This window comes from Pinus tabuliformis, chromosome 7, assembly GCF_031772625.1.
Source record: "Pinus tabuliformis cultivar Carrire ecotype Pingquan chromosome 7, CPIR1, whole genome shotgun sequence".
In the NCBI taxonomy this organism is placed as follows: domain Eukaryota; kingdom Viridiplantae; phylum Streptophyta; class Pinopsida; order Pinales; family Pinaceae; genus Pinus; species Pinus tabuliformis.
Window position 1 is genome coordinate 1,803,948,473 of NC_142293.1, and position 25,784 is coordinate 1,803,974,256.

The 25,784-nt window shown below is 35.9% G+C and overlaps 1 pseudogene; it reads right to left on the reverse strand.

Annotated features, from left to right (window-relative positions):
- Nucleotides 1–25,784, reverse strand: part of LOC149255562 ((R)-linalool synthase 1, chloroplastic-like) — a 163,490-nt pseudogene that overhangs the window by 131,203 nt on the left and 6,503 nt on the right.

Consider the following 25,784-nt stretch of genomic DNA (forward strand, 5'->3'; position numbering starts at 1 on the left):
CAAAGAGAAACTTAATTGATGGTGGTCGTACATTTCAGTTAAATGTCAGACAAACCTATAAGGCAAGTGAAGGACAATGCCAATATCAAATCAGAAAGCCACATCATCTGCATGTTCACAACTTGAAGACATTGATGAGGTACAATCCATATGCTCATGTGGTTAGTTATGTGCTTCTTGTTGATCCACTTCAAGTTCCCAACAAAGAAGCATTTGATAAGTCAAAATGTTTTGAATACAATTATTATGTGCTTGGGGGAACCATTTTGTTGAAGCTCAAAGACAATTGATGGAGGAATATCCTAATAACCCACGTTTTGAAACAATGAAATGTATCATTTATGCTGGTTTAAATGAAACAGAAGCAAAGTTAGTGGCATTGGATCATAATTCAGATAATGAATATAGGATGTCTATGACTTTGATCCAAAAGGTTAGATTTATTCATAGTGAATTCCTAGAAAAATGTGGTGGGGATAAGATAAATATTACTGCAGATTTCCGAAAGGAATGTTGTATGGAAATAGGCTATCAAATTGAAGAGAAAACCAATTCAAAAGGTGGAAAAGACAGCAGATATAGCGATTTATTCAGAGGTATTGATAACATTTTCCAATTGGCATTTAGAACTGGAGATATTTGGAATTTGATTGATGACATTTTTAGCATGTGGGAAGACATTGGCATTAAAAACCAGAGGGTCAAAAAGTCTAAGCCATTGATATGTAGCAACAATAAATCAGCTCCTGAACTGAAGCAACTTCCAGACGATATGACCATCACACCTTGGAGGGCGATGCAAGGAGTGAAAGATGAAAAAATTGTCAAAACAATATTATCTCGTGTGAGGTCAAGGGAATTATCATTGGAAGAAATGCCTGAAGAATTTCAAAAGTAAGTTTGCTGAATTATTTTTACTTATTTCCAGGATTATAGTTATCTTTTAAATAAAACATGTTGTTATTGGTAGTATTTGTTATACATATCATTATATTAACTTTTTCTTACTTTATCTATGCAGTCACAAAGTTTACATGAAAATTCAGGAACAAATGGTTAAACTGTTGAATGAAGATAGTTGGGATGATGTTGTACGCAACTATCCAGATTCAAGTTCTACATCAACATTAAAAGCTTTTTATCTTGCATTTAAAAAGATAACTTGATTTATACATTCAGTTTTAATCATCTGTGTACTATTTTTAATTTAAAACTTACACATACATTTGTTTGTTTGGTAAAAGATGAAGAAAGAAGATAATGGAGCACCAGATAGTTTCAAAACTTTTATTGAAAAAATAAAGATTGAAAGACTGAGAAAGCAACGTATTAAGAATGTTGTACTTGATCCAACTCTTAATCATTTCATTTGGAATGGGCTAGACACTATTCAATATCAAGTAATACAAGGCGACTGTGAAGACATTGCTAAACTCGTACCAAAAAGGGATTATGCCCTGGTTATTGCAGATATTCCCCATGGTTTCAATATTCCAAACATTTACTATGAAGGACAAGAGGGCTTTCTTCCCCACTAAATTTCTGATTCATTGAACCCACCATTATTAATTTTTTAAATCTATGTTCCCTCTCAAATCAAATTTCACGTAACTTTATAAATTTATATTCAAAATTTCTCAATCCTCCTTTTGGAATTGAGATATGAATTACTTTTTTAATATTTTTGTTCTCATCATTATATAACTCACAAAGATAGATTTACTTATATATTATATAGATAAATTTATAAAAAACAATACTATTTCCACTTGAAGTTTTGAAAATGTTTTAATTATTAGGTGTACATATTTATTTATTACTAAGTTTTAAATTATTATAGGGATAAACTTATTTCTTCTCACCAAAAGCATTTTCATATAATAATATTATTGTACAAAATATAAATGGTATATATTTATCTATCACATGATTTTTTTTTTAAATGTTTTAATTATTAGATGTACATATTTATTTAAATATTTTCTTATTACTAGATCTCAAATTATTATAGGTATACAATTACTTCATCTCATAGAAACTATTTTTATATAATAATACCATTATACCATATATAAATCATATACAAGAAGAAATTTTGAAATACACTGAGATTTAATTTAGATTACCCTCATTAATATATATTTTCCCTATTAAAAAATATAATAAAAATTCAACATATTTCTATAATATTATATGTACGAAGACTCTAATTCAATCAAGTAATAATTCAATCAAGACAATGCATTAATATTATATGCTTGTTTTAACCCAAACGAAACTATGATATGCTTGTTTTAACTCAAACAAAACTATGCAGACTCTAATTCAATCAAGACAGTGTATTTATTTAGAAAAATTTGTAATCCATAATTGACAATTATGACCTACTTAGGGCTGAAATGATTTTATTCACGATAACATGAGTTTATTCCCTTCGAAAACCTAATATTTTATATTATCTCCATCGCATAATGTTAAAAGCATTTCAAAAGTAGCAACATAACTAAAAGGTTTACTTTGACCCTACATTCTTGAGCTTCAAATGAGGCTTTATTGCAATGCATAACATGTAGATTAAATTTGTAGTTATAAAAGCACAGGCTCAATGACGGTTGTCATGACCAAATTCTTTATTTCATAGTTCGCAACGCTGAAGCCATCTCGATATTTGTAGAGATGGTAGAAATCTCTTAGAATGTCAAATGCATGTTTCTTGGAAGTGATTGGAACATTGCTGTCAGGTCTTAGATACTCCCAATTTAGTTCCTTTAGTAATTTGTTGACCATGGATTTTATATGATTGATCGCATCTTCCTCTGTTCACTTGGGATTCTCTTTCATATAACATGATATACGAGAAGTTTTTTCTCCATGGCTCCTCTCAGCGTGCACTTTCCAGGCCAGTAAATCATTTATCTAACTCTAAATTAGAACCAATCATGCAATGCAAAGAAAAACTAACCAATCATGCTTTTGTTTTTTTAAGGTTTTTTTATATGCTTTTTAAAAGATTTCTATTTTTACTTAACTTTATAGTTTTTTTTTAAATTTTGTTTTTTTGTTTTTTTGTTTTTTTTTCCAATTTTTTTATGGTTTACTAGATATAAAAAAATGTAGTTTTTTTTGAAAATATGTTTTATTTTTTTTTGCTAAAGTAATCATAGGTCCTTCTATTCCAATTAAAAGAAAATTTACATAATGTACATAATGAGGAGCAGTTGCCCAAGCAAAAGCCGAGCCTCACAAAGCTTCAGTCCGTGGGTCCACAAGCCGAGACTCGGGCCCAAACCACCTTTCCACGTTACCACCTAAGACGTTAGCCGTTCGATCAAGCCCCGAAGATCTAACGGTCCAGGTGATATTTCGGGTTTCCTTCAAACTCACTCAATAACAACAAAAAGGGGCCCGAAAAGAAAATTGAACTACCAATAGAAACCATTTCAGGTCCGAATGGGAAGATAACCTCTGTGTAGTTTAGACACCCGAAATTCACCAGATGCATGTGATCTCAAAAGGCTTGTCCAACAAGCATAGAACTTAACTGCGTCTTTGGACCCGATGCCAAATAGAGACTTCGCCTAATCTCATTTCGGGTCCATTTGGAAGGTTAACCAACTATCTGTTTGCCGTGCGAAATCCATTGTATTTCTGTGATTTCGCTGACCTTCTCGCTCTTTAATGAAGCTCTCGGCACCAAACATTAAAAGGCTACATTTAACTTTTTCCTGATACCTTTGAAGACTTGTTCTATAATTAGTTTCCCGCCCGAGAAACTTAGGAAAGTAGAGTTCCGTGTTCAATTTCCCGCCCGATAACCAGAGTAAAACTCTGGATCCATCCTTGACCTTCTGCTCATACTTCTTCCTCATATCGACCAAAATTCCTCTGTTCTTGAAGAATGCTCTGCTTATACTTTATCCTGCTTATTTCCTCTGTTCTAGCAGATTTCCTTGTTTAAGGTTGCTTGTTTGTGGCACTCATCCTGCAATCGACCTTGAGGAGTCTCTGACCATTCATATATTTTATTGCTTTTGGTACAAAGAACGCCTTCATTAGCCATAATATCTGCTAACCTGTTGGTAGTTCTTTGCACATGAATGAAACTAAGGGTTCTCATGGTGCACAGGTGGGATTGAATCAGTTGATAAACTTGTAGTAATCTCCAGTGTTTCGACACTTTGTCTGGCACTGAGCCATTGCATAGTTTCTTGACTGAATTGATTATCAGTTTAGAATCAGCTTCAATTATGGTATTATGTAAGTTTGAATCCCTTAACATTTCTAGGCATTGCTCAAGGGCCATGAGCTCTACCATATTATTAGTGGCTTTACCCAAATGACTGTGAAAGATGGCTTTTATTAAACCCTTGTCATCTCTTATTACTCCTCCATAACCAACAATGTCGGGGTTTCCTTCTGAGGCCCCATCTATATTTCACTTCATAAAACCATTTTTGGGGGGGTTGTTGCCAGAAATCCTTATCATATGTTATATGACTTACATTCTTGGTTATCCCCTGGGGGAAGAGCCCCTGAAGGCCCAAATGCAGAAGTATCTGCATATCCTGATCATGAGGTTGGTTCTCAGGGGGGGATTTTATAAGGCTTCCTACAATCTCTTTGAGCTATCCTATGATATGATCCATAATGCTCTGGGCAAAACCAACCCTGTTCTTGAAGATTCTATTGTTGCGTTCTTTCCAGACATCCCAAATTAGAAAGCCAAGAACTAGCTCCCAAGATTTGTTGATTATTTCATTTGCAGAGAAATTTCTCCTCCAATTCCTCAAAGTGTTGTTGATGCTGCCAATGTCCCTGTCAGATTGTCTGAAGATTGAAGCCACCCAATTCCACAAGGTGGATGTGAATGGGCATAGGTTGAGAAGGTGTTCCATAGTTTCTTCTTGTAATTTTCAAAGCTGGCATCTTGATGGACCAATTACACCTCTCTTCTGTAGGTTTTCCCAAGTTAGAATCTTTTTATGCTGCACCAACCACATGAACAGTTCGATTTTCATCCAGTTTTGATTCTACCATAGGTCCTTCCATACCGTGTTAGGGTTTGGAAAGTCAAGCCCAAGGGCTATTCGCTTGGCCTCTTTAAGGTTAAAGTTACCTTCATTGTTTTTGCCCCATCTCAGTTGGTCTAAAGATGTTGAAATCAAAATCTTTCTTTGTTCCAAGATAACTGTGAGAGCTTCTGCCTGGGCCTTCAATGGAGAGTCCTCACTATAAATCAGGTTCTTCCATACTCTCCATTTTTTTCGTTTCTATCCTACACCCAGAAGTCATTTACCTTGTGTAAACCTTTGTCATCAGTGTCCTTCTTAAGATTGTCAAAATCTTCTCTCAACAGTTGTGGTTCCTGTTGCCAATTATCTTCCCAAAACCAAGCAAAATTCCATCTCTAATTTCCCAGAAACTATGCTTTTGAACAATAGCTCTATTCTCCCAAGCTTTCTTCCAAATGTGGGAGCCTTTGATTATTCCAGACATCCTGATGTGCTCCTCTTCTTGCCAATTGTTTGCATTTTTCTGTTTCCATACCTTGGCCCAAGGGGCACCGAGTACTTTTTACTTCTCCTTATCCTTATGAAGATCACCATGTAAGCACCATATATGCATCATCAAAGAATCAACCACAAATCTGAATTAAACACCAACTATGTAACCCCAAGAATCATATGAGATGGACAACTCATAACCATATCATAGCAAGATATATCATTTAGCCATACAAGCATCATCACCAAGGACTACTAACCATAATGCCAACAATGCATTATTAAAAGTATATGCTCCCCCTGAACCTGTGCCATCTGTTCACTGTCAGATCTGATCATGCATATGTCAGCAAGAAGTATCAAGGCATCATCATCATGAAACACTTTAAAACATCTTACAAGAATCAAGACATTTCCACACATCATCAGCAGATTGTAACCATAATATAACAGAGAAAATAATGGACTGAATCATATCAGACCCTTTTTCTGAGCCTGTCCCTTCTGCTTTTCCTCGGACTGACATATACGCGACTGTGCAGTGTCTAACTTGCGTATATATGTGACTTCCCTTTATGCAACTTGCGTATTAGATTTAGGATACTGAAGTTTTATACTTTCAGCTCCCCCTGAGTATGTTATGTCTGTATATGGTGTTGTGCCACATCTTCCTGATTGTACTTCCTTCTTCTTCCACATCTTCACGTGTGATGATGTTTTCTCCTTTTGGTGTGGTGCTCATACCTTGTTCCTGCATTCCTTTGCTATATGTCCAAGCTTGTTGCATGCATAACATCTTACATGTTTCATATTCTTTCTGTAGCAATCAACAACTTTGTGACCGAACATATTGCAAGAAAAACAATATCCATTAAAGTACCTAGACCGTGATGATCTCTCTAGGTGACGATCTTGAAACCTTCTTCTTCTGCATCCGGCTGCAACATGTCCAAGATTATGACATACATAACATTCAACCTTATTTATTGGAGGAGTAAAAGATTTTCTTTGAAGAATTTCTTTCCTTGGCTGTTGATGGGGTTGACCTTTCATCTCCTTGTTGAGCATTTCAGATCTTGTCTTATTTTCTGAACTAGATTCACCTTCAATAGATTCATGAAAACCAAGACCAGTTTTGATAGCAGGAGACCTTTGACTACTAAGAATATCATCCAAAATCTTAGTACTATCTTGAAATCGTAAGAGCTTATCCTTCTCTTCTAATTTATCATTTAGAATATTTACCTCAACCTGAAGTTGCTCTTCCCTTTCACGATGCTGCTTCTTCATGTTTTCTTCAACTTTTCTTTCTTCTTCCAACTGATGTCTTAGTTCAAGAACTTCGTTTTCTTGTTTTTCAAGAGCTTGGAGTAGTTCTTTATTTTGCTTCTTTGATTCTTCAAGATCTTCCTTTAGCGAGAGGATCGTAGCTTCAAGCCTTTCATAATAACTAGATCTATCTATGAGTTTCTTGATTGTTGTGCTCCTTTCATTGACTTCATTTCTTACTGAGGTTACTTCATCCTGCAATTTTTGATATTGAATTACCTTGTCCTTGAATACCTTCCTTACCTTGTTTCCTTCCTCTAGTTGAGCTTTTAGTTTGGTAGATTCTTCTTTGAAGGCACATTCCCTTTTGTTCAACAGATCTTGTTGATCTCTAATTTTGTCTGTAAGACTTTTAAATTCTGCCTCTATTTGATATCTTTCTTGCTCATCCATAAGAGAAAATTCAATTGCTTCGCTATCACTTTCATCATCTTCACATGGATGGATACCAGAGGATAACAAATTCATACCTGATAGATCTTGTTCATCTTCATTCTAAAGTGATTCTGAATCTGAAGTGCTTCTTCCACATATTCCCCAATCGATGCTCCCACTGTCATAGTTCTTCTGAGATGTCTTCTTCTTCTTAGGTGCTTTCTTCTTAAGCTTCTTTCCCATTGTTCTACGGATCTCCTTCAAGCGATCAAGCTTCTACCAAAGGACCTGCTCTGATACCAATTGTTGGAAATAATACTGAGAGGGGGGGGTGAATCAGTATTATCAAATCAATAAAACTTTTTCATTTCCATACTTAGATACATATACGCTACTTCAGTTAAGTGAACCCGCGTGTATACGCAACTGTGCAACTAGCGTATATCCAGAATACTTATGATTCAGTTAATCCATTAAATATTGATCTTTAGTTAGTGCATCAGAACTTCATTAACCATATGAACAGTAAACAGGTGCAGTAAATAGAACAGATCATCACACAAGAAGCACACATGAACACCAGATATAAGGTGGAAACCCAATGTGGGTGAAAACCACCTACTGCAATTTGTTTCTATCTTCCTTTAATAAGAAACTTCTTTTACAATGTGCTGGTGCAGTCCTTTACCAACACGCAGGTTGCAACCAGCAAAGGGCTACAACCCTCTCTCGTTCTCCAGCTTCTTCTGGAAGGGATCTACAACCCCCTTAGCTCTTGTACTAGATGATCCATTTGCTAGTACGTAGGTGCCTGCCTACTGAATGCTCCAATCTTCACTCGTTTTCCAGCTGCTACTGGAAGGGAGCTACCACCACCTTAGCTCTTGTACTAGCTGATGTACTAGTACGTAGGCGGTGGCCTACAATCTCCTTTCATCCTCCAGGGACCACATTTCATACATTTTCAAACTGGATACTACTGAAGCACAACACTATAATCTGAAGGCCACGTTTCATCCAATTTTCATACTGGACCCATCAATATCATTGAAGCAAAAAATCAATCAATACTAGCATTATCAATCTCTGAATCACTAAAACATTGAAACCCTATCAACAACACAGTCACCAGAACACAGAGCAGACAACAGAACTCTGCAATAACAATCAAACCCAACTACAACTTCAAATATTATACTTCATAATGTATATGCTACTATGACGAACCAAACCCGTGTACATACGCGCTTTCCCCAAAGCCAACCTGCGTATAGATCTATACATATTCAATCATGACTTGCAGCTATTTCTAACTTAAGTTATACCCAGTTCAGAACATTACATGCATCAGTATACAAATCTAGAATAAGCATAATCAACCATATAGAGATAGTTCATTTCAAACCATTTGATCCGAATCTATCCTTAGATCTTGTTCTCCATCAACCGGTGAGATTTCTCCTTAGCTTAGATCAAGCAATGCATCATAAACCCATAACCTGCATACTGGATCTCATACTTCATCAGATATTCAAGACTTTTTCCATGCCCTTGCCTAATGATCTTCTTCTCCTTTGATAGTCTTAGGCCTTACTCAATACCATGGTCCAAAACCATAACAAATCAATACCATGGACCCAATACTTGGGATCAACAATTATGACGAGATACCATGGTCCAAAACCATAGGTCCAAATACCAAGGACTTAATACCATGGACCAAAACCCAATGTACGCGCCTTCCCTTGCATGAAAGTGCGTGTATACGCATACGCGCCTTTTGATCTATGATCCCGCGTGTATACGCGACTTTTATAAGAGGAACCTGCATATACCTTATTTTCTTCATTCTTTGTAGTCTGATCATCAACTCTTTGCTACTGACCTGCTACACTATGATCTGTCATCTGTGTGATTTGCCATCAAGGACAACACTTGTCTCATAATGCTAACACCCTGAACATTCAAATCTTTGTCCACCATTTTTCAATATTGCTGTAAAAGTCAGGATGGGTAAGCCAAATGTTTTCAAACCTGAAATGTCTATTTCTTGGTGTTCCTATAAAGGATGCTTCTAATTGAATGGGCTAGTGATTCGAGCCTCCAAAAGGGAGGATCATAGTTGACAAGTCAAGGCCTAAGAGGATAAGGTCCTCAAAGATAATGAATCTATCTAGTTTAGAGGCCACTTGAGCAGCCCCTCCACTTTTATTATTCCAAGTGAAGATACCGTTGTAAGTCTCTGTATCTACTAGCCTCATGTTGGTAATGAAGTTTTGAAAAGCTATGGAATCTCTACCTAGAGATCTAGTCCCACCTTTTTTTTCTGAGAGAGATCTGATCATATTAAAGTCCCCTCCCAGAATCCATGGGATGCCTGGATGTCTTTCTCTTAGCTCCTCCAGAGAGGTTAGAAGCCTGAATTTATCTTCAATCTTTTGTGGACCATAGACATTTGTGATCAGATAAACTTCCTTGTCCCCAAAGGTTGGATGACCATTGATAAGTAATTCCTGGATGCTTCAGCATCTAGGATTCCAAGTTTCTGAGGGTTCCACAGTATAAGAATTCCTCCTGCTACGTTGTCTACTTTAACTTCTAGATATTGATACTTAATAAGCCACTATCTATGTATCTCTCTTATTTTGTCTACAGAACATTTTGTTTCATGGATAAATACCAAATCTAGTTTTTCTTCCTTCATTCTATTGCTTAAATTTCGTTGTTTCCTTTTATTTCCTAGACCCCTAATATTCCATGTTGTGAGCTTCATTAAGAAAGATTTGTAAATGAGTAACTAGTTAGATCTTTCATCTTACCTAAGTTGATCATGAGTTTTCCACATTCAATCAATAGCTCATTTGTCTTTTTCTTCCTCTTTTCCTTCCTGGGTTCTTGCAAGCTTGTCCCTCTATTGCCTCCATAGTTTTGACCCCTCCGTTATCTTGAATATCATGGTTTCTTTTGACCCTAGAACCCTTTGCCTGAGTTCTCTAGAGGAAGAGTTGTTGTACTCTGTTAAATTCCTCTTGAGGTAGCGAATCCACTCCTCTGGTAGTTCCTTCCTCCAAGAACTTTTCTAGATCGAGATGCTCCCTTTCTAGTATGTCCTGCAGTTCATGCTCTTTCGTTCCCACTTCGCTTGGGGTCATCTCTTGGTCCCTATCAAGTTCCATCATGTTGGGCTGATCCTCCTTTTGTTGGATTTTGTCAGGTCTATCCTCCATGCTGTCATCCTTTTCTTTCTCTACTGGATTGTCCTTCAATACTTGCTTCGCTCTTTCATCCTCCTCTTCTTCTTCTAATATCTTGAACCTATTATGACTAGGCTGCTTTTCCTCATAGATTTTTTTTGGTTCGTTCTCCTTCCTTTTCCTTTGCCTCCCACTTTGGTAAATCTTTCAGTCTCTTTACCTAAGGGTGCTTTGAAACTGCTCTCCATTTTATTTAAAGGGCAGTGTCTGAAGAGGTGCCCGTGTTCATGGCATTTGTGACATCTGAAGGGTATATGCTCGTAGTCCGCCGCATACACCCAATATTCATCATATACTTCTAGAATTATTTCATCCAGCAAAGCCCTAGAAAGGTCCATTTCCACACATATTCTCGCAAAGGAGGTATATTTTCTGTGTAGTGTGGCCTATGATATTTTTATGAAATGCCCTAGTTGATTACCTATGGCTTTTAGTGATTCTGGCAGCTAATAATCTAGAGGTAGGGAATAAAGTCTTATCCATACCACCAACAAAGTAAATGTTTCTCACTCCGAGACGAAGTTCATCACCCATAGTCGCATATAGAGACCCACAGTGGCATAGAAGTAAGGTCCTCCTTTAAACATCCTATCCTTATCCTCTAGGTTTGTAAACACAACTGTGAAGAAACCCTTGAATCCAAGGTGTAGATCTATATCTCCCTTAGGTTTCCAATGGTTCTTTATCCATGCGTGTAGGGCCTTCTCCATTGGCCATAACCCCATGAATTTGCATATCACTGCATAACTTGCCATGTGCTCCCTGTGTGCCTGTAGCACTAGATCACTTAACACCACTCAGGGTGTGATGGAAGCCCTTGGTTTACATGGTCCTGTCTGAATTCTGGGGTCAACTTTCTGACTATCTACTCCTGTATGTTTCTCTCTTCTAACTTCCTCCTGCATTTCTACCAGCCTCTGTGCTCTGTTGTTTTCCTGTTTTCCTCTTTCTGTACACCCGGTTTCCACTTCCATGGGCTTCTTGAAACGATTAGAGACTACATGACTATAGGAGGGAGTAGAACTGCCCCCTTCTTGCCCCTCCATGGTACCCAACACCGAAATCCTGCTACAAACCCTAGTTCTGCGCATTTTTCCACCTCAAGGTCTACTAGCAAATCTCGCCCCTATCCTCCGTAACCGAATCGAAAATATGTTTTACTTATTATTTAATTCTTTATATTTTTTTAACTTTTTTTAGTTTTTAAATTCTTATCCTTTATAGGATAATTTTGTTTTTTTTTTTTTATTTTTTACATTTTTATGTTTGATTTTTGTTTTGTTAATTTTTTGCTTATGTTTTTTCTTTCTTTTTTTTTGGTCTTTTTTGTATAGTTGATTTTTATTTTTATTTTATGTTTTGTTTTTAATATATATTTTTATTTACGATTTGCAATTTTTTTAAATTTTTGTTTTTTGCTTTTTTTCATTGTTTTAATTTTTAATTTTATGTTTTCATTATTCTTTTGAAATTTTAATGTTTTTCGGACTCATGATAAAATCTTTTACACCATTATTTCAAAATGTTGAAAATTTACCCTAGAAAAAAAAGTGTTATTCCAGCATCAACACTTTTCGTTTTGAGGGTGTTTTTTGCACAATTTTTGCACATCAAAATTCAGTTTTACTGACATTTTTTAAAAATGTTGAAAATTGACCCTAAAAAAAATCCATCATTCCAGTATCAACACTTTTCATTTTTTAGGGTGTTTTTTGCACATTTTGTGCACAAAAAATTTGTTTTCACTGCCATTTTTAAAACATGTTCAAAATTGACCCTAAAAAAAAAAAAACCATCATTCGAGTATACACACTTTTCGTTTTTAGCACTGTTTTTCATGTTTTCCCGGGGTTTTTTGGCCAAAGTTCCCTTTTTGAGTTTATAGTTCTCGCTTCAAAGTTTACATTGTTATAGATTAAACTTATGTAAAACATCCTACAAAGCAGGTCATAGCAAGGAATTTCCCAAACTCAGAAATAGATAAGTTAACTGATAACTTATTAGATGACAAGTTATATGAGTAAACTTTAGATAATAGTCACAATCATGCAAGTGATCATGAAATTCATGAAGATGGAGACCAATACACCATTCAAACATTCATTACCATCCTACACAAGTAAACTAGTTAGTAAACCATGAATATTCAGTGATTGAAGCATTCATTCATGAATCATACAAAACCATATATTAACAATTAACATAACAAGCATAGTCATATATGGATAAATTATTATACTTATTTTAGTGAGTTAAAATTGTTAGGAATTGAAGGAGGGACTTCCACTCTCCACCCAACCATAGCCCAACTACACTGTAATATCTCTTGCAATTAACCACCCCGAAGTTGGATCCAGAGTCCAAGGGGATGCTTCTAAAGGGAAAATTCACATCAACGACTTGGTCAAACACTCAAGAGATGAATCCCATTGTCTAGGTGGTTCATTAACTAACCTTTCGATAGTAAGAACTAGAGTGACTCACTTACTCTTTGAGATTCACATCACAGGGCTTCACCCAAATTAAAAAGGGGAGTGGTTTTTTTAGTTTCCAAGGATTGAACCCACTATGAAGGTGGTTAATCACCCAATTAGAAAGAACTTAGCAAGCACTAAGTTATTCATCAGCCTAACTGCAAGCACCTAATGGTTTAACCCAAGGATTGATTCCACTATGAAGGTGGTTCATTAGCTAGTTAGCAAGCACTTAGAAAGCACTAAGTGGTTCATCGGCCTAACTGCAAGTACCCAGTGGTTTAACCCAAGGATTGATTCCAATATAAAGGTAGTTCATTAGGCAATTAAAAATAAGCACTTATCAAGCACTAATTGGTTCATCAACCTAACTAAAAGCTCTTACTGGTTTAACCCAGGGATTGATTCCAATATGAAGGTGGTTCATCAGTGAGTTAGCAAGCACTTGGCAAGAATTAAGTGAGTCATCAACCTAACTACAAGCACCCAATGGTTTAGCTAGGGATTGATTCCAAATGAAGGTGGTTCATCAGCAATTTAGCAAGCACTAAGTGGTTCATCAGCCTAACCATAAGCACACAATGGTTTAATTCAATCACAAAACTACACACTAGAAACATACGTTGACACGGGGATTTTAGTGGCCTCAATCACTATCAAGGTAGTTAACACCCAAATACATAGGGCACTAGCTCAAGGTCATACAACCTTCGAATTTAGAAGGGGAGAAAAAAAATCTAGTTTCATAGGAAGCTTTAAACAATGAATTGTTGAGCAAATTCCTTCTCATCTAACAAGTGAAGCGAACCCTATATTCATTTCAACTATGTGTATATATAGAATTTCTCTTGTGTCCTTTCGCATCACCTTGGCTCTTGTGTGCCTTCGCCTTCCAGGTTGTCTCTTCAATTCGTAAGAGGAAAGGATGAGAATGGGAATTACCCATTCCAATATTTACTCTTCATAAATGAATTGTCATCAAATATGCCAACTGTAGTTCAACCCCAATTGCATCACATTAAAACCTATAAGGTAAAATGACTTTTCTCAGTTGTGAGTGGTTCTGACATTTAATTCAAGAGGGTTTACCTTTTAAAGTCATTCAAGGAAAATAAGCAATGCCCCTTAGAACTTAGATCTATAAGTTGTCCCTTCCTCCAACAAATTTAGTTAAATTTAATTAATAATTGACAACTGCTAAAACAAAGGTTCAGCCAAACTTTAGTCTATCGGACCTAAAGAAACGAATTATTATTTAGTTTGATTTAAGATTTTATTCCTATGCTCAAAAATCTTGGAGAGAAGCCTCACAAGCTCACTATAATTTTGACATCGTAAAAGGCTAGGAAGGTCAGTATTGCAACAAAGATTATGAAACTGAGATCTAATGTGGTTGTACATGGGGCATTCTAAGAGGAAGCGATTTTCATCCTCGATGTTCATATTCTCACAGAGATGACAGATCCTTTCCATCCATGGTGTTTTAGGAACTACCCAACGACCCGTTTCACTCTAGAGCTCACGAGAGTTCATTCTAATCTTGGCTATATTAATTTTCTTCTTTCAGCTAGTTAAAACAGAGAGATACTATTGATATTCTAAGGTGAGGTTGATGACCTCCTTATAATATCTTAATTTTCTTTTAGCTGCTAAATCTTTCTCACACCACATTTTTTCTTTGAACTTAGAACTAACAATATTTATAATGTTATTAATGTTTTGCAATGAAACATTCTCGTCAATCTCCCAATGGTTTAACCAAGCCTTGGTGTCTTCATACCAACCTCATTTTAGCCTTAGGTGGTTTTGGATGGAATTTAAAGCTAGATTAGGAAGTTTATGGTCTCCTATGTTATTGATTTTGTGCTTGTACCATAGAAGCCTAGTCATAGCTAGGCTCTCGGTAGGGGAAAGACCCACTTCTATAAGGAGAATAGGATAGGGTGTATTTCTTTTAATTTTGAGGTTATACATTATAAAACGCTTTTGGATTTGCTTAATCTTTCTCCAGGATTCTCTAGAGATGCTGCAACCCCAAACCTCACATCCATATAAAATAACAAGAGTGACTAAAGTTTCAAAAATGAACTTCTTTCTATCCCACATTACAAGGTTTTCCGTTTTACAATTATTTTCAAGACCAAAATAATCTTTCCACCCCCCATTAATCCTTTTCTCAATGTTATAGTTCTAGTTGAGCTTGTGATGAATATCAATTCCTAGGTACTTATAAGAAGACACTTCCTCCAAGTTACTATTGTCATACATAAAATTAGTGTAAGTGTCCTTCTTGGATTTGATAATCATAACTTTTGTTTTGTCAGTGTTAACAGTCATACCCATGGTAGAGCAGAAATCCTTAAGAAGTCTAATTTGCTTATCAAGATCAGATGGGCACCTTGCGAGAAGAACAATATTGTCAGCATATAGAAGAAAGATGATGACTATCCCAACTAAGATCGTGCCATCATATCTTGCTTCCTCTAAAAAACCTTCCAGCTTGTCAATGTAAATGCCAAATAGGGGAGGGCAGAGGGGTCAGACTTGTATAACTCTGATATTACACTTAATATCTTTCGATCACCCCTCATTACTCTTTAACTTGGCAATTACATTCTCGTATAACCTTATAGCGACAACTCTCAACTCAAAAGGAACCTTTAGCTCTTTTAATCTATTCCATAGGTTGTTTCTAGGAACCATATCGAAAGCCTTTCTAAAGTCCATAAAGCAACAAAAGAGATTGGATTTATTATTGCGGAATTCCTCCACAATGATCCTAAGCGTAACGAGGTGGTCCGTTGTTGAGTGTTGCCTTCTAAAACCCGCTTGGCCTTTAGCCCGCTTACCTTCACTTTCAAGCCATATGCTCAACTTCTTTTCCAAAATATTACCATATAACTTGGCTAAGAGAGGGCTGATCATAATTACCCGATAGTTAGAGGGGTTATTTGTATCCCCACTTTTAAAAATAGGGATAATGAGGCTCTGAGTGCATGGTTTAGAGAACCCTTGCTTGACCGCTTGATTGAAAAGATTTTGGATGTGCGGGATGAGGAGAGGACCTCCAATTTTTAAGGTTTCTGCCTAGTAACCTTCAATGTCCTTAGCTTTCCCATTTCCGAGGCATTTAACCTCGAAATCAATGTATTCTAATGATAAAACTTCTTTCTTTGTGAGCAGGGTTTCAAAGTTATCCATGACATTTGGAGATTCATAAAGCTTTTTAAGATAGGAATTCCAGTTGTGTAAAGCAATTTTATTATTATCTTTAGTTTTCCTAGTTAGAATCTACCTCCAAAATTTTTTAGGAGCTACCTTAGAGAGGTGTAAGAGATTCTCTTGTCTTTTACGAATATACTGCCTTTTTTCCTTTTAGTTAGGGCTTTGTATATTTTTATCTTGCTAATTTTAAGAGATTCATCAACAACTTCCTTAATTTCTCTCCTCACACTTTTACAATCTTTGTCATACCATGGGTTGGTTTTGCTATTTCTTTTATTACTTGAAACTTCAATTGAGAACTTGTTAATATAATATGAGATGGTTGTAGTAAAATTATGATATAGGTCTTTTATGTTGTCTATACTAGATAAAGGAAGCAAAGTAATTTTTAATTCATTTAGAAAGAGATCGTTTTTATTTCTATCAAAGATTAAGTTCTTTTGGCTATAAGGATTATCTTCTAATGGGATCTCTATGCATGACAAAATAAAGAGTTATAAGTAGAGGCCTATGATCAGAGTCAGGCTCGTGGTCATTTAAGATGTCAAAATTTATTATTTCGTTGTATAAAGGGAGATCAGAAATAACATAGTCTACCATGCTGCTACCAAGCCCATGGATGCAGGTCATCTGGCTAGAATTGGGCCACTTCTTTAGATGTTGCAAATTATGAGATCTTGAGCACTACAGAGCTTGACTAGCTCCGACCCAAACAAATTCTCCCCGAGGTCTTCAGAGCTCCTTTCGTACCGGCTAGCCAGAGTAAGGACTTCATCTAACGAGAGAGGATTAGGGTTGGAATGATTAGTTAGAAGAATAGCTTGGTTGCTTGAAGTTCGAGCATTAAAGTCACCCATTAAAAGGATATTACCTTCATTCCTTAGGCTAGAAATATCATTCTCTCAACCATTGTAAGGACTATTTTTATCTAGATTCTTTTTCTTATAGAAGTTAGAATTGATGGGGGAAAAATAATAGATTGCTATGTAGGTCTTTTTATCATTAATGTCAGTAATCGCTATCCAACTATATTGGTTGTAAGGGTCATTTTTATAAATCCTAGCATGAGGGGAGATATTCTTCTTAATGTAACAAGCTATACCCCCAATGCCTCTACGAGAGGATCGATTGTTCCAGGTAAACCATAGTGCAAAGCCATCTATGTTAGGGACCTTAAATTCTTCATGCTCCCAAGTTTCAAGAAGCAATATAATATTAACATCATTCGAGATCCGACTTAGCTTAGGGCCTTCGTTCCATGGAAAGCCCTGACAATTCCAAGAAAGAATCTGGAGCATGTTGAATTGCTATTTATTACTATCTTTTTGGTTTCTATCTCGAATAATGGCTTTTCTATTTCTGATTATTGCCCACCTTATGAGTTCCATAGGAAGGCAAGGCCTCGAGGTGTCTGGACAGTAGACTAATGAAAGATGATCGTTTCAGGTTGAGGCAGAGCAAAAAGATCCTCTTTCTCTGAATTGACACTCTTAGGTTGAGTTGCAATGGTGTTATCACACTGGAAATTTCCAAAGAAAAAAGATATTTTGCTAGCCATTTACCAAAAGAAGAAAACAACAGACCTCGAGTTGCTCAGGATGTCACCAGATGATGTGAACTGTTATGATGCCAGACAAAAGTCGAGTTGGAGCCACCATGTGCCTAAGAGATTACATGAGCTTGCATCGAACTAGTCTTTGCAATCACCCTCTGGTCACACAAATCTGGGGAATATATAAATATATTTCATTTCATTTCTTCATATAAATTTTGTACATTTTACTTTTATATATATATATATTATATATATATATATATATAAACAATGTAGAGATGTATATTGTAGATTTCATTTATATGTAAATGTGGATATACATTTCATTTACAATGTACACAATGACCTACATTTCTTTTATAATTTACATTACATTTTATTTCATTTCACTTTAATATTATTTTACATTTCATTTTTTATATAAATAATTTTCATTTTACTTTAATAAATATATATAGACAATATTGTACATTTCATTTATATATAAATATGGATGTATATTTCATTTACAATACACACTAATCTACATTTCCTTTATAATTTACATTTCATTTCAGTTCAATATTTAATATATACAAATCATCTACATTTCATTTATATTTATAAATAATGTACATTCAATTTAATAAATAATGAACAAATAAACAATACACAAATTATAATAAATAATGTACAAATAAAAATTGTACATTTCACTATAATAAATAATGTAACACTATAATAAATAATGTAAAAATAAAAATTTTACATTTCACTTTAATGTGCATTTTGGTTTATAAAAATCTCTTTTTCAAATAATGCACGTCTTACTTTTTACAAATGTTTTCAACCATGTACGTCTAATTTTGGCTTTGTACCTTCTGACTTTGTCGTAGCGGATCACATTTCCAAACACATGACAGCGGCCATTGTGTAAAATAATTAATAGTTAGACTACATCATTAATTAATCGTGAAATATATAATATTAAAATAATTTAATAATTTAATTAATTATCTAATTATAATATTAAAATAATTATTAAATTTTAATATATAGTTGATGAATGTAGAATTTAACATTTACAAAATTTTTGATGTGATCGATGTTTGGTATTCGATCGAAATTATCATATGTTGTGAAGTTTCCAAGTCAACTAGTGCAACAAGTGATAGCATGTTCATCCCAAGGTATGTGACAAGCAATCAAAGCAATTATAAAGGCCTCCACATCCTCGATTGCTTCCACATGATGATTGATAACTATGTCGGAGTTGCTCTCACATCACATTGTTGTTTTGCATGGTGGCGAGTAAGGTTTTCAATTTTATTTTTGAACCATATGCAAAGTTGAGAGAATAAATATTTAGGAGTTTATTTACGAATTTATAGTTATTGTTTTGAGCATAGCAATGGTTACCAATTTATTGTAAATAGAATTTGAAGAGAACTAATTTCAAGAATTGAATCCCATCCATGGAAGGACAGAAGGGCTTTTGTCTCCACTTAATTTCTGATTCATTAAACCCACTATTATTAATTCATTAAATCATTCCCTCTGAAATCAAATTTTATTTAACTTCATACATTTATATTCAAAATTTCTCAATCCTCCTTTTAGAATTGAGATATGAATTACTTTTCTAAATTTTTTATTCTCATCATTATATAACTCACGAAGATAGGGCTCAAATGATTTTATTCACATTAACATGAGTCCCTTCTAAAACCTAATATTTTATATTATCTCCATCCCATAATGTCAAAATCATTACATGTATATTTCAAAAGAAGCAACATAACTAAAAGGTTTACCCCTACCCTACATTCTTGAGCTTCAATCATCTGATGAGGACCTCGACCCTACATTCTTGAGCTTCAAGCATCTGATGAGGCTTTATTGCCATGCATAACATGTAGATTAAATTTGTAGTTATAAAGGCACAGGCTCAATGACGGTTGTCATGACCAAATTCTTTATTTCATAGTTTGTAACGCTGAAGCCATCTCTCAGAATGTCAAATGCATGTTTCTTGGAAGTGATTGGAACATTGCTTTCAGGTCTCAGATACTCCCAATTTAGTTCTTCCTTGAGTAATTTGTTGACCATGGAGTTGATATGATTGATCGCATCTTTCTCTGTTGACTCGGGATTCTCTTTCATATAACATGATATACACGAAGATTTTTCTCCACGGCTCCTCTTAGCTTGCACTTTCCATGCCAGTGAATCGTTTATCCAACTCTAAATTAGAACCAATCAAGCAATCCAAAGAAAAACTCCTTCCATTGGATTTAATAGAGAGGGTCACAGGAGATACCTGGTAGGTGTGAATGTGGCATTTTAGTGGGATTCTCATGTCCATTGGATTTCCAAATATTTGGGGAATCTGTAATTGACTTAAGCTCAGAAAAATAGTTGTGTATGTATTCTTTATTATTGTACATATGACCTTTCGGGTATAGCTGAGCATGTGTCGGCCTTGAGACTTTTCTACTTCTCCTGCCATTTCATTAACGTTTTCGTAAAGCACCATATAGACTCCTTTCATATATTCTGGAAGCCACTCCGTCGCAGAGGATGCCACCTAATCATATAAACACAAATTTTGGTCAAGTAAATTAGTTCCTAAAGATTAATGTAGCGATGAAGCTTACATTCTTCTAAAAGTCTTTGAATTGGTCATTGCCAGTACAACCTCTTAACTGCCGCTCTAAAGAGTTCTGTCTCATCCATTTTTCCAAAGGTGTCGTAAATATCGTCAAGAACCGTGCGAAGATGACTTATTTTGGAAAATCCAAGTCTGAGCGAAGAATGTTGAGGTTCACTATCAATGCAACATGCCAAAGTGTAATATTCCACGTGACGATGTCGAGGGAAGGTCGTTTGAGAGAAACCTGAATCTTTCCACCATCTACACACAAAGTTCATAGATTTCACGTTATTTTACAGTCGACCACTCAAATCCTAGTTTGTCTGCTAAACAGATATTATCCGATGACATAACTCATCACATTACCTGGAGAGAAGTTTTAGCTCTTGTTGTTGTGAAGAGTGAAACATATTGAACTCCAACTTTGCAAGTTCTAAAAGTTTTTGGGTCTTCATATTTGGCGTCCTGGAAACAAACAAATGTAACAAACATTAATAGAAAATTTTACAGGAAATCTAAATTGTTAGGATAGATATTTTTGTGAAATGCAACAACGTCCCATGGCTTAATTGGAAAAACAACATCAAATGGCCTAACTGTGTCCGTTTATATATTCAACTTTATCGTGTTAGACCAGAGCATACATAACTCACAACGAATTCATACTCAGAGACTTAGACAACAATACTAGAGAATAATTCACAGAGACAGAAAAATGGAGAAACAACAAGATTACTCAGTCAGAAACAACGGAATAGATAAAACAATCACTGGAGAACATAAATCACTTTTCATTACATAACAGGCTTGGGCCTTGGCTTGCTTTCCTTGGCCAGAGAAATTACAAATTTATAGAGGCAGAAGAAGGATCTAGAATCCTGTATGTGATTCAGATGGAGATCTCAAATGATCTAGAAACTAATGGCAGTGTAGAAAGATCTGATCTAGAAGGATCTAGAATCCTACGTGAATTTGGCTTCACACTTAACATTCTCCCACTTGAAGCCAAATAAGAGTCATCAAGTCAAACCGAGTCCTACCATGCCTCTACATAACTCATGTTTATTTCGTGGTAGAATCTTAGTGAGCATATCAGCAGGGTTCCTATCTGTATGGATCTTTTCCAAGGATAACTATTCTTCCTCCAACACATGCCGGATCCAATGGTACCTTAAGTCAATGTGCTTTGTTTTTGAATGAAATGTTGGGTTTTCCGCCAAGTGAATGGCACTCTGACTATCACAATATAACACATACTTGTCCTACTTTATTCCTATCTCTCCTAAGAATCACTGCATCCACAACATCTCTTTACAGGCTTATGTTGCAGCTATGTACTCTTCTTCTGGTGTAGAGAGGGCTACTATTCTTTGTAGCCTTGACACGCAAGATACTGCTACAGCTGCAAATGTATAGAAATAACCTGTAGTGGACTTTCTGGTATCCATATCTCCAGCCATATACGCATCTGTAAATCCTTCAAGCACAATCTCATCATGACCAAAACATAAACAATAATGACTAGTACCCTTGAGATACCCCAAAATCCATTTTACTGCTTTCCAATGTTGTTTTCCTGGATTGGCAAGGAACTTACTCACTATTCCCACTGAATATGCAATGTCTGGTCATGTGCATACCATGGCATACATCAAACTGCCAACTGCTGAAGCATAAGGAATCTTGCTCATCTCTTCTTTCTCCTTGTCATCATTAGGACATAATTCAATACTCATCTTGAAGTGGGCTGCAAGGGGTGTACCAACTGGCTTGGCATCCTTCATATTAAAGTGGCAAGCACCTTCTTGATATATTTTTCTTGTGACAGCCACAACCTTTTGTTTTTCCTGTCATGCATAATCTGCATGCCCAATATCTGTTGTGTTGGTCCCAAATCCTTCATTGCAAATTTTCTATCCAAATCTTTCTTTAACCTATTGATCTTATTCTTATCATGCCCAACAATCAACATGTCATCCACATATAACAATAATATGATATACTTTCCTTGATCATACCTCTTGATATTGACACAATGTTAGCTTCCAACCTCTAAAAACCATGTTCCAACATGAATGAATCAAATTTCTTGTACCATTGTCGAGGTACCTGTTTTTTCCCATGGAGACTCTTCTTCAACCTACAAACAAGGCCTTCTTTGGATTTTTCTATGAAGCCTTCTGGCTGCTCCATATAAATTTCTTCCTCCAATTCACCATGAAGGAATGCAATTTTTACATCTAACTGTTCATATTCTAGGTCTAAAGTAGCAACTAGACCAAGAATGACTCTAATGGATGACATTTTAACAACAGGTGAGAAAATTTCAGTTAAGTCAATACCTTCTTTTTGGGCAAAACCTTTCACCACCAACCTTGCTTTATACCTCTCCTTCTTTTCATCACCTTCATGCTTAATCCTGCACACCCATTTGTTTTGTAGAGCCTTTCTACCTTTTGGGAGGTTTACCAACTCCCAAGTTTTATTTTCCCGCAAAGAGTTCATTTCTTCTTCCATTGCTTTCTTCCATTCTTTACTGTGCTCAACTTTACAAGCTTCTTCAAAACAATTAGGTTCACCTTCATCAGTCAACAAAATATAGTTTGAAGGAGGATGCCTTTGTGAAGGCTTATGAGGCCTAGAAGATCTGCGAACCAACTGTGGTGGTGCATTATCAGGTAGAATCTCCTGTAAATGTTCTCGCAAGATTCCTTCTTCTTGTTGTTCATTATTTTCCACTTCTTGTTCTTCATGCTCCTGAATTTGTTGTTCATTTTCTTGTATTGGTGGTATGTTTTCCTGCTACTCTTCAAACCTGTCAATAACCTTCTTGACCTCCAACTCACCTACAATCCTCTTGAACATTTCTGACTCATTAAATATAACATCCCTGCTTCTAATAATTTTATGTTTGACTGGATCCCATAGACGATAACCAAGATTTTCATCCGCATATCCAAAAAAAATGCATTTCATAGATTTATCATCTAGCTTAGTTCTATTTTCTTTGGGAATATGTACGAGTGCTTCACATCCAAAGATTTTCAATTGACAATAATCCAAATTCTTACCAGTCCAAACTTCTTCAAGGATACCGCCATCCAAGGCTATAGTTGGAGATCTATTTATGAGGTAGCAAGCGGTCCTGACTACTTCAGCCCAAAAATTCTTCTCCAAACTGGAATTGGACAACATACTTTGCACCTTTTCCATAATGGTGCGATTCATCCTTTCTGTGACACCATTTTGTTGAGGAGTACCAGGCACAGTCTTCTCATGCTTTATGCCAAACTTGTTACAATATTTCTTAAATGCATTTGAGCAATATTCTCCACCATTATCTATTCTTAAACACTTCAGTGATTTGTTAGTCTCTCTTTCAACAGCAACATGGAATTTTTGAAATATTCTGAACACTTCACTTTTATTTTTCATAGGATATGCCTAAACCTTCCTGGATGCATAATCTATGTATGTTACAAAATATGATGCTCCTCCCAATGATTTGATGTTAACAGGCCCAAACACATCTGAGTGTACCAATTCTAACACATTTTTCTTTCTGTCATGGCCACCTCTAAGGAATGAAACCCTTCTTTGTCTACCATATATACAATGCTCACAAAGATCAAGATTGTAGGATTTCAAACCTGGCAATAAATTTTTATCAACAAGGATTTTTAAACCCTTCTCGCTCATGTGACCCAAATGCTTATGCCACAAATCTGCTGAATTTCCTTGTTTCGTGACAACAACGAAATCTAATTTCCTATCAGTGTCTTCAATGTGTATAATGTCCCTGTCTTGGGTCCTTTGGCCATGACCAATGCACCTTTGCTAATTTTCCAGCCTCCTTTCCAAAGCTTGTTGAATAGCCTTCATCATCCAGTCATCCCATAGAGATTAAACTCATGCACATTTCTGGTACATGCCTGACCTGTTTCAACAATATATCTTGTCCATCTTTCATCTTGATCTGGACATCTCCCACTCCAACAATACTGCAAAAATGAATATTCCCCAAATGCACTCTACCATAATCATCGAGATTATATGAAACAAAACTATCTTTGCATGGGGTTACATGGTGAGATGCCCCAGAGTCAAGGATCCAATCAAAGCTACTGCTAGATGTATATACACATGCATCCTCTATTGAAATAGTAAACAACACATCACCATCTGTGGCTACAGTAGTAGTCTCACCTTCATTTGTGCTAGATGACTTGTGATTTTTACTAGACAGTCTCTGATCCTTTTGTCCTTTCTTCCAGAATCGACATTCTTTCTTCATGTGCCCGGGTTTGCCACAATGAAAGCAGATGATTCTGCCTCTCCTTGATTTTGATCGGCCTCTCGATCTTGATCGCCCTTGCCGGCCTCGATCCATTCTCCTACCACGATCAACTAGAGCTAGAGCCTCTCCTCCCTGGTTTTCCGCAATTGACTTTTGTCACAACTCCTCATTCATTAAACTGCTACTGACATCATCAAACTTCAGGGTCCCTGCAGTCGTTGAAGTGCTCATAGCTAGAATTAAATTTTCCCAGCTGTCTGGCATAGAACACATTAGCTTGTTTGATGTCGTGTTCTTCTCATATAGATCATTGTGCTTCTTCCATAATCCTTCTGCCATCTTTTATCCAGACACATTGAAATAAACATTCTTTGCTAAATATTGGCGGATTGTTGCAATCACCTTTTTATCTAGTTTATTCCACTCTTCATTTCTCATCGATAAGGGTTTCTTTGTTGTGTCCTTAATCGGCAAATACTGATCCTTTAAAATCAGTATATCCTCCATCTGTGATTTCCATAGCGAAAAATTAGCCCCGCTCAACTTCTCCATATCTGTAATTGTTATCTCCATTTTCAATCAAATTCACGCCACAAACACAAAAAATCCTCTTAAAAATAAAACTTTAATTATTACTCTTTAAAATTTAGTAATAATGACCTTCCTCCTTTTAAAATACTTTTTTCAAAATTCCTGCTTCTTTTAACCTTTTCACATTTCACGCATACATATGTTGGTTTGAGAAAAAAAAAACTTGACGTATACGTGCAAGCTTGATGTAAAAAAAACTTACGAACACCACGTTTCAACTCCAAACTCCACGGATCTCCACGTTTCAAACTCCAACAACATGTTTCAACATAGATCCACGACCTTGTTTTTCTTGCAGCAACTGCCTTTTAGTTCTAGTGTTCCTCAGCTATTTCCTGGACAGATCCTTCAATAGCTCCAGGGGTAACAACCAACGTTTTAACGAATGCTACTAGAGTAAGGCGATGGCACTAAGTGGCTTGCACAGTGGATATTCGACCCTAGCTCTGATACCAGTTGTTAGAGAGCATACGTAACTCACAGCGATTTCATACTCAAAGACTTAGATGGCAATAGCAAAGAATAATTCATAGAGACAGACAAATGGA